This window comes from Chanodichthys erythropterus, chromosome 22 (genome assembly GCF_024489055.1).
Source record: "Chanodichthys erythropterus isolate Z2021 chromosome 22, ASM2448905v1, whole genome shotgun sequence".
Lineage (NCBI taxonomy): Eukaryota > Metazoa > Chordata > Actinopteri > Cypriniformes > Xenocyprididae > Chanodichthys > Chanodichthys erythropterus.
This window is the reverse complement of record NC_090242.1, coordinates 36,619,610-36,639,015: the sequence shown is the minus strand read 5'-3', so window position 1 is coordinate 36,639,015 and position 19,406 is coordinate 36,619,610. Positions and strand designations below refer to the sequence as shown.

The window sequence follows — 19,406 nt, the reverse complement described above, 5'->3', positions numbered from 1 at the left end:
ATGAACATCTTGGATGACATGGGGGTGAGTAAATTATCCTTTAATAATTCCACATATTGTCATACATTTCAACGATGATCTAACATAAAATCAGTGTCCTGAAGAGAAACACTGATCAAGATTAAGGTGACCAGATATCTTGGAGAAATTCCTAGTTCAATGATCAAAATATGAATTAAATCCTTTCTATGAATTAAAAAACTGGAACAAAACATACACTTGTTTGTTGGTTCCATATACTATTATTATAATTGATAATTATGATGTTTGTGGGTCAGACTGACCCTACCTGGTTTAAATAAAAATTCACCAAAAACCATGACTGTTCCTAGAAAACATCAGGTCAGAAACGACACAGTGATCTTCAGCTGCTGCTCTGAAGCATCTCAGAAACGTGCTGCGCTTGAGGAGTCACATCGCTCCACTGCTCCTGACTGAATTATCTCCTGCATCAGCGCTAGCGACTCCATTTCACACCAGCGTCAAGGCAACTGCTGACACTGGTCATCCACCATTTTGTGCTCCTCAAGGCAACGGCAGCAGATCTTCCTGACTCTTCAAACCCTGCTGGCCTTTTCACAAGAGACCAACACGTGCTTGCATTCACACATGAGAGCAAACACCTCCACCAGCTTCCTCCAGCGGCCTGTGAAAGCAAAACTAACACCAGCGCGAGTAACATTAATCACAAACAAGATCTCTTTAATATCAGCACAAGAATCGGTTATCTCCTGAAACAAAAGTCTCAGCAATGTCTGCGATCGAACGTCAGAAATCTCAATGTGAACTCAAACACTTCTGAGCTGCTTTCACAACTTCTCTTTATTTTAAGAGAGGCATTTAAGTTGACACTGAAATGAAACACCATTAAACCTCTGGAGCAACACTTGAGCAATAATATATCAATGGAGTTTGGTTTCTCAACATCACAAAATAATTCAAACAGAGTAGGATCTACTTTTCACTCAGAAATTGCTAGTAAATTTCACAAATAATTACAATGAAATGGTAAAATGTACTCCAATAATCTTCGAAAAATCATATTTCAGTGTATTTGATAAGATTCACTTAGAACTACAATGTGAGTCTGATATCTGTGCAGCTTCACATCAAATAAATGTCTTTACACTTATAACCCAAGTCTAAGACACAATCTCAGCTCTGCATTATTGAAAAAGACATATTTCATCCTTCCTGAGCTTCACTAATTGCCGGCCTCAGGCGTGGGAATGTTTTATCTAATGATGATGGATGAAACTCTTGGAGATCCTCCACTCAACAAGGTCACGCTTTCCACAAGCACTTTAACACCGATCTGATCGCCGAAGAAACGGAAAGAGATTTCATTCATGTGCTGGATTACAGTAAACGCCACCCGAAAATACGGACATAATTTATTCATCCTCATGTCATTCCAAACCAAAATCATCATCAAGAACTCAAATGTCATTTCTGCATTTCCCAACATGGACTGCTGTGATTGGTTATGAGAAACACATCTACCAATAGCATGCTGCATCATTTGCCCTTCACATAAAAAAGACATGAAAACTAATGAGATTTGAGAGCTGTCATGAAGAAGAATATCAATTTCAAACCTTTATGCACTGATTTATTCTGCCAAAAAACAAAAGGTATTTTGAAGAAAGTTTCAATTCTTGAACAACTGAACAATCAAAACACTGAGACTTTTTGAAGAGATCTCCTTTTGTGTTCCACAGAAGTCAGTCAGTCATACAGGTTTAAAAGACATGAGGGTGAGGAAATGATGACAGAATGATCATTTTTGTCTGAACTATTGCTTTAAATAGTTTAGTAATCTCAAATGCACAATCTCCAAAACAAATAGAGATCGACGGTTAGTATCAGCTCAACTACTGTGCGGTTAAATTAAACTTTCAGCAGTTGTTATTAGAATTAATGCACTAAATTCCACATATTCTCTTATATGCAATAGACAACAGTGGAAACTACACAACAGCACCTGACCGACTAGCATTACACTACACTATACTATACTTCACTACACTACAGTACACTACACTACACTACACAACACCTCACTGCACTACACTACACTATACTATCCCTCAATGCACTACACTATACTGTACTATACTTCACCTCACTGCACTACAGTACACTATACTTCACTACACTACACTTCACTACACTACACTACACAACACCTCACTGCACTACACTACACTATACTTCACTACACTACACTACACTACACTTCACTACACTACACTATACTTCACTACACTACACTATACATCACTACACTACACTACACTTCACTACACTACACTATACTTCACTACACTACACTACACTATACTATCCCTCAATGCACTACACTATACTGTACTATACTTCACCTCACTGCACTACAGTACACTATACTATACCTCACTGCACTACACTATACTGTACTATACTTCACTACACAATGCAATATACTACAATTTGTCGCACTACACTGCACTGTACTATACTTCACCTCACTACACTGCACTATACTACACCTCACTGCACTACAGTAAACTACACTACACTACACTGTACTACACTATACTACACCTCATCACACTACACTGCACTTTACTATATATTTCGCTACAACTCACTGCACTACACAATAGTACACTACACTGCACTATACTACACTTCAACGCACTACACTACACCTCACTGCACTACACAATACTACACTTCAACGCACTACACTACACCTCACTGCACTACACAATAGTACACTACACTGCACTATACTACACTTCAACGCACTACACTACACTGCACTACAGTATACTACACCTCACTACACTATAGTACACTACACCTCACTGCACTGCACTATACTATACTGTAATATACTTCACTATACCTCACTGCATTACACTATACTACACCTCATCACACCGCACTGCACTGTACTATATATTTCGCTACACCTTACTGCACTACACTATAGTACACTACACTGCACTACACTTCAACGCACTACACCACACTGCACTACAGTATACTACACCTCACTACACTATAGTACACTACACCTCACTGCACTGCAATATACTATACTGTAATATACTTCACTATACCTCACTGCATTACACTATACTACACCTCATCACACTACACTGCACTGTACTATATATTTTGCTACACCTCACTGCACTACACAATAGTACACTGCACTGCACTATACTACACCTCATCACACTACACTGCACTTTACTATATATTTCGCTACAACTCATTGCACTACACAATAGTACACTACACTGCACTATACTACACTTCAACGCACTACACTACACCTCACTGCACTACACAATAGTACACTACACTGCACTATACTACACTTCAACGCACTACACTACACCTCACTGCACTACACAATAGTACACTACACTGCACTATACTACACTTCAACGCACTACACTACACCTCACTGCACTACACAATAGTACACTACACTGCACTATACTAAACTTCAATGCACTACACTACACCACACTACACTACACTATAGTACACTACACTGCATTATAGTACACTTCAACGCACTACACTACACCTCACTGCACTACACAATAGTACACTACACTGCACTATACTACACTTCAACGCACTACACTACACCTCACTGCACTACACAATAGTACACTACACTGCACTATACTACACTTCAATGCACTACACTACACCACACTACACTACACTATACTACACCTCACTACACCATAGTACACCACACCTCACTGCACTGCAATATACTATACTGTAATATACTTCACTATACCTCACTGCATTACACTATACTACACCTCATCACACTACACTGCACTGTACTATATATTTCGCTACACCTTACTGCACTACACTATAGTACACTACACTGCACTACACTTCAACGCACTACACCACACTGCACTACAGTATACTACACCTCACTACACTATAGTTCACTACACCTCACTGCACTGCACTATACTATACTGTAATATACTTCACTATACCTCACTGCAGTACACTATACTACACCTCATCACACTACACTGCACTGTACTATATATTTTGCTACACCTCACTGCACTACACAATAGTACACTACACTGCACTATACTACACTTCAACGCACTACACTACACCTCACTGCACTACACAATAGTACACTACACTGCACTATACTACACTTCAATGCACTAAACTACACCACACTGCACTACATTATACTACACCTCACTACACCATAGTACACCACACCTCACTGCACTGCACTATACTACACCTCATCACACCACACTGTACTGTACTATATATTTCGCTACACCTTACTGCACTACACTATAGTACACTACACTGCACTACACCACACTGCACTACAGTATACTACACCTCATCACACCACACTGTACTGTACTATATATTTCGCTACACCTCACTGCACTACACAATAGTACACTACACTGCACTATACTACACTTCAATGCACTAAACTACACCACACTGCACTACACTATACTACACCACACTGCACTACAGTATACTACACCTCACTGCACTGCACTCCACTATACTGTACTATATTTCACTATATCTCACTGCACTACACTATACTACAGTACATTACACTATACTACACCTCATCACACTACACTGCACTGTACTATATATTTTGCTACACCTCACTGCACTACACTATAGTACACTACACTGCACTACACTACACTACACTTCAACGCACTACACCACACTGCACTACACTATACTACACCACACTGCACTATAGTATACTACACCTCACTACACTATAGTACACTACACCTCACTGCACTGCACTACACTATACTGTACTATACTTCACTATATCTCACTGCACTACACTATACTACAGTACATTACACTATACTACACCACACCTCACTGCACTGCACTATACTATACTATACTTCCCTATATCTCGCTGCACTACACTATACTACAGTATATTACACTATACTACACCACACCTCACTGCACTGCACTATACTACACATCACACTACACTGCACTATATTTCGCTACACCTCACTGCACTACACTATAGTACACTACACTGCACTATACTACAGTACACTACACTACACTACACTACACTATACCTTACCACACTATAGTATGCTACACCTCACTGCACTATGCTACACCTCATCACACTACACTGTACTATACTATACTATACTATACTACCTCCCTGCATTACACTATGCTAAACTGTACTGTACTATACTATACTGCACTACACTAAACTACATTACACTATACAATGCACTACACCTCACCACACTACACTATATTATACAGTACTGCGCTACACTACACTACACAAGCTCTGAGGTCAAGAGGGCAAGATGCTACAAATAGTGTCATTAAAGTCACGCATCACCATCCAATGAGGCCAACAGAGCTCTGGGAGCGACTGTAAGAAGAAAAGAATGAAATGCTCAGGACCAAAACATTGGAAAATAACCAGGAAGCGTTTTCCCTCAGGAAACCTTCAGTTCCAATTCCGCTGTTCTCTTTCTGCCTTTGGCCTGATTCGGGCAGTTTTCTCAAGCCAATGAGTGTTTCCATCAAACCGCATAGAACATCAAAGCATGAAGACGGCTCGACCAAAGACAAGAGAAACGGTCCTCTGTTTGGACACTACGATCTCTTAATGATGGACTACTCCCAGCTGACGGAAAACAAGAGCCAGGGAGGTTTCAGAGCAAATACTGATTTAACTAAAAATTAAGTGTTTACTGAAGAAGCAGCCTTGTTTGAAATGTTCTTCACTTGAGATTTTAATCAGCTGCACCACAGTATTATTCTAATCATGAGTCAAAACACCCGTATGATCACTGTGTCATCAGAATCATTTCCACAAAGAGCAGTTTACATTTAGTTTGTCTTAAAGCTGACGTTTACAGCAAATAAACGTCATTTCATACGAGCAGAATGAAACTTCACTACTTTCAACAGCCATAATTAGACAAACGCTAGACACTTCAGAACAAATTGTGAATGCAAACTGTTTACCGTCACGTTCCATGTGATCATGTGACTGAAGACTGGAGTAATGGTGCTGAAAATTCAGCTTTGATCACAGGACATAAATTACATTTTACAATATATTCACATAGAAAAAAGTTGTTTTACATTGGAATAATATTTCGCAATTTTTACTGTGTTTTTGATCAAATAAAAGCGGCATTGGTGAGCAGAAGAGACATTTAAAAAATCTTACCGTCCTCAAACTCATGACCAGCAGTGCATACTGATAATTTCACATTTTGACTGTAAATATTACATCCATCACGCTGGAGTCAGTCACCACAGCTTTACAAGCCAACAAACTTTTATCATCTGTTTGTGTTGTAAATGTACAGTACAGGAAGTACAGGAAGAGTACAGGAAGAACCAGTTACTACGAACCCATTCACTAACCTGAAGGACTAGAAACCGTAACAGACTGTCGATGATTCTGCACAATTCAAATGAGAGGAGGTTTTCAATGGCCAATAACAACGACAACATACAAAGAGCCGATGTTTGCCGACACACAAATTATACCATAACAGCAACGGAGATAATACTAATTATTTTACACCATAGATTTGTTAGTCATTCAAGTGTTTAATCAGATCATGCAAACAAGCTCGAAACAGCTGAAAATGGTCTTCCACAAAATTCAGCACAGAATTACCCACAAAAACACAGCAGAAGTTGCAAGAAAACCCATAAGAGTAAGTGAAGACTGAAGCAGAATAATATATGATGGACGTTCCTGCAAGAACAACCAGAAGTCGACGTGATCCATGTAGCTCAAGGATTTCAAACAGACAGACTCTAAGAGCTCACATCTATAAATAGCAACACAACATGCCGATGTCCTGCGTTCACATTCACACGCTTCCCTCTCCAGTGGATCCATACGTCTCACTGCCGCTGTTAAACACGACCGAACTCTCGTCCGCTTACGACACGCCAGAAAGACGAGAGATCCATTAATATTAACTCACCGACGAGAGCTTCCTTCCTTCCAACTTCTTCAATATTTAATCAGACTTGGACACTGGCACCTTCCAGTTGAGCGGGACAGAGGCGAGCGGATCTCCACAACACCGCTGCTGTTCGCTCTCAAAGGACGCCTTGTCCTGCCTCTGCGCTCGGCCTCTATAGGAACAGAACCGCCTAAAGAACGCTGAATGTTTCCAGACATCTGCAGAACCCACGAGTCCGAGCGACTGCTGGAGCATCAGTGAAGGAGAATAACAATGAGTTTATACTGGAACTCAATGGAAAGTGCTGCTCAAGAGACATTTATGATTATGATCAGTGCTGAAAACAGTTGTATCTTTGTGGAAACTGTGATTCATTTTGTTTTTCAGGATTCTTTGATGAAGTTCAAAAGAACAGCATTTATTTAGAATCTTTATTAATATCACTTTTGATCAGTTTAATGCGTCCTTGATTAATAGAAGGAAAAAAATCATGCTGACCACAAACTTTTGAATGGTAGCATATGACGGTTTCCACAAAAATACTGTTTTCAACACTGATAATAATCATAAATGTTTCTTGAGCAGCAAATCAGCATATCAGAATGATTTCTGAAGGATCATGTGACACTGAAGACTGGAGTAATGATGCTGAAAATTCAGGAATAAATTACACTTCACATAGAAAACAGCTGATTTACATTGTAATAATATTTAAAAATTTTCACAATATATATTATTAATAGTAATAATAATAATATCAGAAACTGGGCCGATATTGGTAAATTAACCAAAATTAATGTTATGATTCCAGAAGTTTCAAGAATGGTGAATATTAATAAAATCTTAATATTATTATATAATTATTACTATTATATAATCTTAATATGTTTTTTTGCATTGTAATTAAGTTAAGAGTTTTTATGTCAATATTAATAGTAATAATATATTATAATTTATTATATTAATATTATTAATTATGCATTATATTATATATGATAATATTTATGTTAATAATATTATAATTTCTTATATTAATATTAATAACTGTATATTATACATAATATTATATAATTAATTTGTTTAAATATGTAACATTATATTTCAAATACATTGATCTAAATAATATTTCAGATCATTGACTGATACTAGAACTGTCATATCTCAATCAATCTCACACAAAAAGAAGGAGGTTTGATGTCAGACTCTTCACATCAGATGCTGTCAACGCTGAGGAGCGAAAAGTTCATGTTGCGGTGAAACGGTCTCACAACAAAGACTCGAATGGAGAGAGAGATGCGATCTGTGGTGCCAACAGAAGCTAGACGGACACTTTCTACTTCGGGATCTGTCAGACGAACACCTAACCTCCGCAGAACCTGGTCTGGAGGATCTCAAACACTACAGAAACACTTAAATCTGCAGGAACTGAGATCATCTGAGGGCAGGAACTCGATGAAGACAATCCAATTAAACTAATAATGCGCAAATTCACAGTCTGACTGCTGGAATTGCAATAAAAAGACACAAAGCACCGCTAATTATGAACCAAACGAGGTTACGTAAATAAACGCAGCAGCAGCACAGTCACTCTTAACTCGAGGCTCTGTTTCTAATGTCCACCAGAACGTTATATAACTCCGTGGAGTGAATGACTGAGACTGCAGAAGCCAATGCATCATGTCAAGAAAGTGTCCGCTGGACCATTTCAATTGGCTTTTGTGTGTCTCGTTTCTTTCTCCGTCCGGCTGCCTGAGGAACAACTCCAAACTTCAGCGCTTCTGTGAGTTTCTGCCTCCTTCAGCGGAATGAAAGGTCCATTTTGTAGCTCAGATCACTCGACCATCAAAATGGAAGCCCTTCAGCTGCCTCGAACGCACGGCGTCCTTTAAAAACAATCAGAAACGCAGCGCGCTTCCCACAAGCTCCTGCAGGAGAGACAGATCAGCGCTTTAATCTCACGGGTGTCTCCTCGACACCGATCAAAACTCAAAGATCTGAGGAGAAACATCTCTGAACTGACATGACAAATGAAGCATTGTAACTCCTAAACAAGAAGGATGTTTTATGGTCAGAGTAATTAAAGTGACCTACAGAAAGCACAACATCACAGGACATATTAAAAACAAAATCATGCAGATTAAATCATCACATTACTCCACGCACACCAACATCTACGGCCTGCGATCGCTGAATCCGGACTGTAAAGGTCCGGAGCAACAGAACGTCATCTTTATCTCACTCGCACATTTCAGTTTCCAAAACTAATCCATGAAAATCAGTCAAAATTAATTGAAAAGAAATCTTTGTTAATCTGTCAACAAAAGAACAGCTTTAAGGCTCCCTGCGGCTTTCAGTCAAAATAAAAACTCAATGGTTTAATTTCTGGAAATGAAAATAAGATATTAGTGTTGTAATTTTACAGTTGTAATGCAATGTAAAAATATTATATTATTTTTCTTAAATACTCATTTGTTTCATTTTATGGTTAGGGTTTCATATTTTTATTTAGTAGTAATAATCATAATAAAAATTATAATTATTATTATTATATAGTCAAATTAATATGTAATTTAAAAGTAAGATTTTTTATCTTTAAAAACAAATATTAAAACAATACCACAATTTTTGACACCAGTGAAGCTTCACAAATCTCCAATAATCACAACGAAAACTAATAATACTCGAGTTTAATGTTTTTCCATGTTTCCCACTTGTAAATACGACATCATTCATGTGCTCGAAACTCACAGACCTGAAGTCTCTGATGTGCTGAGCTTCATTTTTGATTTGAACACTAAGTATACTGCGTGTGCACTAGAAAGATTTTTGTCCAGTTTGCGTGTGATTTCAGATTTTAATTTCCTTGTCAATATTCTCTAGTAGTTTGTTGTTGTTTGGTTTCTTCTTCAACTATGAAATAACGACACAAGGCCAGTGTTGAAACCTTATAGAACTACTAATTAGAGCAAATAACGTCAAGCTCATGAACAAATTTAGTGTACACGTGATCAGAAAAAATGGTAACACTTTATTTCAATGGTCGACATTCTACTGACTAAGTAACTGACGTGACGGGTCATTTTTTTTTGTCCAAAGGACTTAATAATAATTAAAAAACAAAGATATATGAAGTGTGTACGGTAGAACAACTAGATCTCTTTTATTGAATCCAGAAGGTTTTAATTATATTTTGCTTCATATAAAGGTATTTTAAAGATTTTGAAGTGTCATTCGGTTTAACCGTCCAATACAGCCATTTCATTTGTGATTAAAATATCTTAAAATGTAATAAATGTATATATTTTTATTCTGGCATGATTTTATAACATCATATATCAACATAGTGCAAAATGGTGTTAAAATTATGTGTAGAAGTTGTTTGTTATGAGAAAGAATGTCTGGAAAAATGAATTTCATTGATGTCATTCGGAGTAACCAATTGCTTTTGGATCAAGTCATGTGGTCAATATCATGTGACATCATTCAGACACCTGCAAAGGACCACATGGTCATGAAGCAAAGTAACTAACTCTCTTTTAACTATTTGATAAATTCATGTTTTCTCTTGATCATACGCATGTCCCGAAACATCAGGTCATTCGGTGCAACCGCTATAAAACATGGAAAATGTTGTAATATTTAAAAAACTTGTGCTAAATATAAAATGTTTGATTGTCCTTTTGCATATCAGCCTGTTAGCATTGTTTGAAAATATCGTCATTCAGTAAAACCGAGATTTTGGTTAAACCGAATGACTTTTTTAGTGACAAATCTTGTAAAAATGACAAAAGTAGTTTTAACTGATTATAAAAACCACACAATCTCATTGTTAACACTTAATAAAACTTTTATCTCCATTATATTTTTTGACACTTTTAAAAAGTAAATTTGCAACTCCATGTCAACTAACTCTGATTAGAGTATTAGTAGGTTATGGTTCGGGTTAGTAGAGTAATAGAGTAGTTGAACAGTTGTCTGTTGGAGGAGCATCAGGATAAAGTCTACTAATACTCTAATGACTGCTAGTTAACATGTAGTTGCAAAGTTACTACTAGTTAGTAGAATGTCTAAAGAGGACTATAAAGTGTAACCAAAAAAACAAGCTTTTACATCAAGCTCTTACTAGTGAATGCGTAAATTTAGTTATTTAAACTTCTGCTTCTTTGGACAAGCAGTTTCTGGTTTAGAATGAGATGTTTTCATAGATTCACATTCACTAGATCTGTTTTTATAGCGTTCGACTTGTCCGTTGTTTGGATGATAACACTGGCCATCATGTGCATGGAGAACTTTTTTCCATTGCCAAAATACAGAAAATAAAATCTGCATAGAAATAATCAACAGTTAGTTGCAGCCGCAATGCTGGGAAACATCTAAAATATCAGCTATTAGGAACTAAATGTTTTAGTAAGACGATAAAGATCCACAGATGAACATGTTCCATGATCCACACCTGGAAAATAACATACGAGCTGCAAAACAGTCGGTTTAAACGTGAAATAAAGTCAACGGGTGCTACAGGTCATAAACCCGAGTGACAGCAACTCGTGTGCCACACAAACAATCACTCCGACAATGCTATAATGAACCATACAAACACTTATACTGGCTAAAATAGTGCATTTTCCATGATGTCTTAATATGTCGTCTAGGTAGGCCGCTCAACGGGGTTTGGAACGGAGCTCATGTTTACACTGTGAACTTCATCCTCATTGGTTTTTCATTAAAAATAGATGTGAAGCCTTTGTGTCTATTTATTGGTTTTCTGTGTTCAACATGACAGAGAGACAATAAAGAACGTGCAATAAACGGATCTGACGCATATAATCCAGAACTACAAACTTCTGATCATCCTCGACAATCATCTAACAAAAACACTACAAGATGTGGAGATTCTCTCCCGTGGACTCGTTATGATTTACTTCATATTTGATGAAGTTTGCATCATTGATTTTCTAGTGAAGCTGCTTTAATGATCTGTGGAAATAAAGCGTGAAACTACAGAAAACAAAGCAAAAGTTTAGGTGCAAACTACAATCCCAGCATTTCTCCTGCCAGCTGAACAGGCTTTAGACTGGATCTTCATGAAAAGTGGGTCAGCGGTGAGCTTGAACCATGAGCCATCGCTGTGTGCTCAACAGTTGCATAAGACGGCTTTTAGCTTTTCCAGGTCAGACGCTCGACCAGATCAGAGTCGTTACTGTGAAACTACAGGGAAAATCTCAAAATCTACAAGCTGCGGAAGAACTGGATGAACAAGCTGCCAAGACATCACATATGCATTGGTTGCAAACCCATAAAACACTATGCATTTTAGTTCAACAATCTGAATTCAGTAAAATATTACAAAGAACACGCATACGGCTACATGAAACCACAAAGAACCTGCTTAGAAACATCAGACAGCAGCAGTCTCTCAAAAACAGCCAGTAACCTTCATGTGAGAGAACCTGTTTGCCCTGACATGGGAGACGTGCCACCATTTTGAGTTCCTCTGGCCTGCGTCTGTCGCATTGAGAGTGTGTGAGTGTGTGTGTGTAGCGCGCTGTCTTTGTCAGCGGGATTTCACAGTGGCCAGAGCGATTGCAGAAGGACACACACACACACAGACGCCTTTCACCAAAAAGCTCTGATGGTGTGTCACAAATAATCATACATGAATCAGATTATTAGACTTGAGCCAGACAAGTGCACACTTTCACTTCCAAGCAGAAGCTTCACATTTGGTCCAAAACAACACACAGGTGCATTAAGGGAACTGTACAAGCAAAGAAAAGTTCAGCATTAATGCATTCATAAGTTCTAAACCCAACGTGATGCATGCATATGCATGACTCCATCCACTAAAAATGCACTAAAATGACAGTAAATGCACATTTGGAGAGCTTCTATAGAGCAGAAACTCTGCAGGAGCGTCTGTAGGCCACTGTGGAGCTGCACAATTCAGCATAAACACGCTAAAGTCATCGTGAACCCTCCAACTAAAGCACATTCGACTCCAAAAACAGCACAATAACAAACCGCAGCGTGCGTAACATCGCGCGTGGGTCAAACTAACAGAGGGAAAAGTGCAAAAAAAGCATGAAATGTGTCACCGAACGTCTCGCTCGCGGCGCGTCCAGCAGGTCCATGCAGTGGCCAGCAGTGGCAGCAGGAGAAAGTCAACCTTTGTTCTCCAGTGAGGCTCCAGCGAGACTCCATTTTCTGGAGGAAGCCTCGGTGTCATTCTACACCTGCGGTGACAAACACCTGGAGCCCGGCGCGGAAAAACAACAACAACAACGGCGTTACATTGTAACACCGTCACGTCACGAGAGCGTAGTGCGCGCGCGTCCGCACGCGTCGCGTCCGTCTGTCTCTCTCTCTGACTAATGGACGCGGAGCTCCAAATCCGCGCAATGGCTTCCCGTCACATTTCACTCGCAACCGAACGCGTCCCTCAAACGCCCTCGCGACGAAAAACACGCGTGCGAACACTCCAGCAACGCGTCACTCTACATGCACCAAGGTGCCCGTTTTGGAGGATTCGCTCGGTTCCGTTCCCCTGCTGGTGGGAAGCGCTTTTCCAGGTCGTTCCCGAAGCGCCTCTCCACGGATCCCGAGCTCAAACGCGTCGTTGTGGGTTGAGGCGAGATCGAGAAACCGAATACTCACGGCTGGATCCTGGATCTTCTGTGAAGTTGTTCCCGGTCTAGAGCAGCAGAATGTTCGCCATCTTCCCTCCTGCTTCTTCTTCTTCTTCTTCTTCTTCTCCTTCTTCTCCTCCTCCTTCTTCTTCTTCTTCAGTACGGCAGCTGCAGATGACCTGAGCTCCGGCTGTCTCTGAATAATGAGCAGCCTCAGAGACAAGGAAGACAATCTGCTAAGCAGGCAACACAAAGAAGTTTTGGAGTCTAGCAAGCACCAGAGGGTGCACAAGAGTTTGCGATGAGACAGTGAGACAGGAGGAAGGTCCACAGAGCCTCTCATGACTCCAGCAGTAATGGAGCTCAAACATGGAGCCCCTCACGGCGCTTATGACACATTATGATGAGCCATATGATGAGGACGCGTCATTACAGCGCTTCATTATGGCGCGCGCTATACACCGCAGTCGCGTCACATGTCACATATAGAGATGAGATTTCCATAATATCTCCATCGTGCGTTTTTTCACATGTTGTCTTTTCAGAGGAACCAGATCATTATCCAGCACATTATGTGCACCGCAGTCATGTGATGTTAAATAAATTGCATTTTGTGAATCTTATGGAGTGATTGTTTTTATTTAGATATTACTGGCTTCAGTAAATTCATATGTTTTGACACATAAAATAAGAACGTTTTAGTCATTTCTTCCCTCTTGTGAATTATGTGCGAGTTAAACGCGCCTCGAACAAGAACAAATGTAGGGCGGGGCTTGATATTTCTCCGTGGGGAATTGATTGGATGGTTGCTGTTTGTTATTGGTGGATCTAATGTGAGTGACAGATTGCCCCGCCCTCGCACCAGTAAACATTTCATCACGTTTCAAGAACGTTATTAGAAGAACGTTTGTTCATAACCTTGCCAGAACGTTCCATTTTAGCTGGGAAGATTTAAAGTATTAGTTCACTTGAGAATTAAAATGTCCTGATAATTTACTCTCCTCCATGTCATCCAAGATGTTCATGTCTTTCTTTCTTCAGTGGAAAAGAAATGAAGGTTTTTGAGGAAAACATTCCAGGATTGTTCTCCATATAGTGGACTTCACTGGGGTTCAACGGGTTGAAGGTCCAAATGTCAGTTTCAGTGCAGCTTCAAAGAGCTCTACATGATCCCAGACGAGGAATAAGAGTCTCATCTAGAGAAACCATCGCTCATTTACTAAACAAAAAAACAATTATATGCTTTTTAACCACAAATGCTCGTCTTGCTCTGTAACGTTTCTGCTTGTTTGCAATGCAATTGTAAATAAAGATGTGGTGTTTGAATAAGTACAGCGTTTTCTGTGATGCTCCACACATGACGTAATCATGTTGGAAAGGTCACGCATGATGGAAATACTGCAGAAAACTCCATCTCATTTTCTCCTCCAACTTCAAAATCGTCCGACATCTTTTTTTTTGTAAAGGCCGTTTGACTTAGTCTTTGTAAACACTGGATCAGTACTTCCGCCTACGTCATGCGTGATCTTTCCAACATGATTACGTCATGCGTGGAGCATCACAGAGCAATGCAAGACGAGCATTTGTGGTTAAAAAGTATATAATTTTTATTTTTTTAGAATGGTTTCTCTAGATGAGACTCTTATTCCTCGTCTGGGATCATGTAGAGCTCTTTGAAGCTGCACTGAAACTGACATTTGGACCTTCAACCCGTTGAACCCCATTGAAGTCCACTATATGGAGAAAAATCCTGGAATGTTTTCATCAAAAACCTTCATTTCTGTTCAACTGAAGAAAGAAAGACATGAACATCTTGGATGACATGAAGGAGAGTAAATTATCAGGTAATTTTAATTAGAAAGTGAACTAATCCTTTATCTAGTGTATGTGAGGATGGCAGATGTTACAGATGGACAGAATGAACGCATCTGAACTTTAACGCCAAGCTGTTCAAGAACTAATCGACGCATATTCCAGTAAAAAGCAGCTGATTGTCTGAAGACTTAATGCAAGTGTCTGGAACTTCATTCGCATTCAGATTGCATGCTGGGATATCGTTCTCCTCTCCAGCAGTGTTTATGAAAGACGGCACGCTTGTTTTCGCCCATTCCTTCTCTCTGGGTTTCTATCTGTGGCCACTTGACACAACGGTTAATTAGATTTTTAGCTGCTCTTAACCACTAATTCATAAATCATAACTCAATGAGCCTGACTGACACAGAACACCAATAAAGCATGACACAATCATAAATCATTGACATGGAAAGTGCTGGAATATGTGACTTGTGCTGTTCTTCAGTTTTACTCCAAATGTCATTAAACATAATGGACGACACGGATGGTTATGGGCTTAATTCCCGAGGAATGCGTGAATCGATAAAATGCATACATGTTGCCAAATGCATAAATGTAAACGCAGTTATGAAGTGCATGAAGAATATGCCGGTAAACTCGAACTCAAAAGTAAAAACCCTCTAGTAAAGTGCACTTAAACTCAACATTAGATCTAAATTGACTCTCTTGATGTTTTTGTTCTTTTGCAAAAAAAAAGGCTTTATAATCGACTATAATTTTATACAGAATTGGATTAAAAATGCAAAAATTACTGAATTTAATTCATGGCACTCATGTGCATCATGATGAGTTCATTTGATTAAACATTATCACTATATATATATATATATATATACAAATAGCAGACATTATCCAGTGTCCACTATGTAGTGAGCTAGTTTTCTATTCCTAGCAAAACCCTTGAGAGAAACATCAAAATAAAACAAACTCATATTGACGAAAGAGAATAAAAGATGTTTCTGTTGCGTCTCAGGTGAGCTCTAAATCTTCATTACCTGCTCGACTTCACCGCATCATGTTTCAGGTAAATATTTGGACACAAAGGCAGGTGTAATAGACAGCAGCCTTGTGAGGTGATGACTTACCGTAGTATTTCCCCTCAGGACTCAGTTGCACCTCATTAAATGCCTTTCACACGTTTAGCGACGTCTTAGAAGTGCAGCGCAGTCGACATCACCTCATCTGCTGAAACCATCACAACCTGTTCTACTTCTGCAGATCGAGTGAGAAGGATTTCAATGTTGCATATACAAATTCCATCCATTATGATTACAGTTTTAACATGATCGAACTGATAAACTTAATATGATGCATATTTGTCAGTCATAAATGGAGATTTTTGCATAAAAAATTATTTATTAATAACTGATTAGTTCACTTCAGAATACAAAATTCCTGATAATTTACTGTCATTTATAATTTCCATGTCATCCAAGATGTTCATGTCTTTCTTTCTTCAGTGGAAAAGAAATGAAGGAAAACGTTCCAGGATTTTTCTCCATATAGTGGACTTCACTGGGGTTCAACGGGTTGAAGGTCCAAATGTCAGTTTCAGTGCAGCTTCAAAGAGCTCTACATGATCCCAGACGAGGAATAAGAGTCTCATCTAGAGAAACCATCGCTCATTTTCTAAACAAAATAACAATTATATACTTTTTAACAACAAATGCTCGTCTTGCACTGCTCTGTGATGCTCCACGCATGACGTAATCATGTTGGAAAGGTCACGCGTGACGTAGGTGGAAGTACCGATCCAGTGTTTACAAAGAGGACGTGTAAAGACTAAGTCAAACGGCCTTTACAAAAAAAGGTAAAACAACGATGTTGGACGATTTTGAAGTTTTTAATGGAGTTTTTCGCTCTACTGCAGTATTTCCACCTACGTCACGCGTGACCTTTCCAACATGATTACGTCATGCGTGGAGCATCACAGAGCAGTGCAAGACGAGCATTTGTTGTTAAAAAGTATATTTATTTTAGAAAATGTCCGATGGTTTCTCTAGATGAGACTCTTATTCCTCGTCTGGGATCATGTAGAGCTCTTTGAAGCTGCACTGAAACTGACATTTGGACCTTCAACCCGTTGAACCCCAGTGAAGTCCACTATATGGAGAAAAATCCTGGAATGTTTTCCTTTAAAAACCTTTATTTCTTTTCCACTGAAGAAAGAAAGACATGGATGACATGAGGGTGAGTAAATTATCAGGAAATTTTAATTCAAAAGAGAACTAATCCTTATTTGCATCTATTGGAATTTATTGAAATAATACATTTAATCAAATTGCTTAGAATCAGCATAAATCTGTTCATTGTAAACACAATTTCAGTTAAAAAAGTAAGAACATGGTTAAAATATAACTAGCTGTGGATCAAGTAAAGTTAAAATGTATGAGATTGAAATAAAATGGATTTATGATAAACTTATAAACCTGGTTAAGGTTTATTAGTAGAGTTATTACAGAAATCTGACCTGTTTTATTCATGTATGACTGATAAGAGCTTAGCAATAGCGAGCTGGCTTTCAAATCATAACAGAGCGTCACCAAAGCCACGCCGTCGTTACCTCATGCCTCAAAGAACAAAACATTGCATAATAATGAACGTTTGTACCGGACTGCTGCAGATTCATCTCGGCGTTGATACTGTTGACATGGAAGCGCATAATTCCGAGCCTGAGGAAGAGAACAGCTCCGGGTAAGGCGTCACGCGTTGTCGTCTCTTAATATTATGGACGTTTAAAGGAATAGAGGATATGCATTGACGTCACTTTCCCGCCGGCACGCGCTCCCTCAGCTGGACTGAGTGGCAACAGAGCCTGCTGGATGACTGGATTTAATAGGGGGAACTGCGAAAACGTGAGTAAAACAAATGATTACACTAAAGGTTGGACTCGAAAGTGTTCCTTACAACTTGTCAAATAAACCTAATCCATGGATATCCAGGAGTCGTGTTTCCTGACATTTATATGTGCCTGTTTTCGACGCCGGGGAAATACACAAAGCAAATCTGCCTGTGAATATTTTATATAACTACAATATAGGTAGGTTTAAATCTGAGTAGTCACTTATATTAATGTTATATACGTATCGTCATATTGTCCAGCCCTAAAAATTTTAGTTTTTGTCAGTGTTTATTTAAAAACACCCAATTATGCAGAATATAAGATGGTAAATATTTAATTGATGAGTTGTAAACACAATATATAACAATTCAATATATACGGTATGATTTTACCTCAAAATCCAACAATTTGACACAAAATGATAACTGCAGGTCTGGAGTCGAGCTGTTTCTGTGAATTGCAGTGATCCATTTGCTTCTTTTTTCTGTAGCTTTCGGCAGTTTTTAAATATATGCCTCAGGTTTTGTGTCAAAGCTATTTGTACAGTCAATCACAAAGCTCTTTCCCGTTTTGGATGTGTTTTGTGTGTTTTTCGCGACATTCACGCTGGAAACCAATGCTGCCGCTCAGTCTTTTGCCACTCAGTGGGCGTTACCGCATTCGTAACGGTCGACGGTGACGTCACGTGCATACCCTATAGTTCACTTTAAAATGTGAAATCTTCTGCCAGATCGCCTTCCGTATTCAGTGTACGAAGAAAGTGTAACGCCTCTTGCAGTTCAAAACGCTTAAGCTAATAGGCCTAATTAATATTTTTATTTGATAATGCTCAATAAGAGTCTAGTAGCTCAATTTAACACAGTTTACCAGGTTTAATCCATTAACAGAAATCCAGAAGATTTCATCCAAAGCACAGAAATGCAAAATTTTTCAGATTCAGTTTGGACTTGATTTAATGAGGATAAATGAGTGATCACATTTTAAACCCTGAAGAATCATATCCAGCAAAACATGTTTCTTGATAAGAAGAGCCTAGCTAACAGG

The 19,406-nt window shown here is 38.8% G+C and overlaps 1 protein-coding gene across 4 annotated transcripts in view; it reads right to left on the bottom strand.

Annotated features, from left to right (window-relative positions):
• Positions 1-14,217, bottom strand: part of znf462 (zinc finger protein 462) — a 45,952-nt gene extending 31,735 nt beyond the window's left edge. For 2 of the 4 annotated variants that reach the window (XM_067377100.1, XM_067377107.1), the window contains exon 1: positions 13,695-14,217. The gene's annotated coding sequence lies outside the window, so the exon portion shown is untranslated. Of the gene's footprint in view, positions 1-6,283; positions 6,347-13,135 lie in introns of those variants that run through there. The other 2 variants (XM_067377102.1, XM_067377105.1) reach the window with 2 other exon arrangements.
• Positions 14,218-19,406: the final 5,189 nt, after the last annotated feature.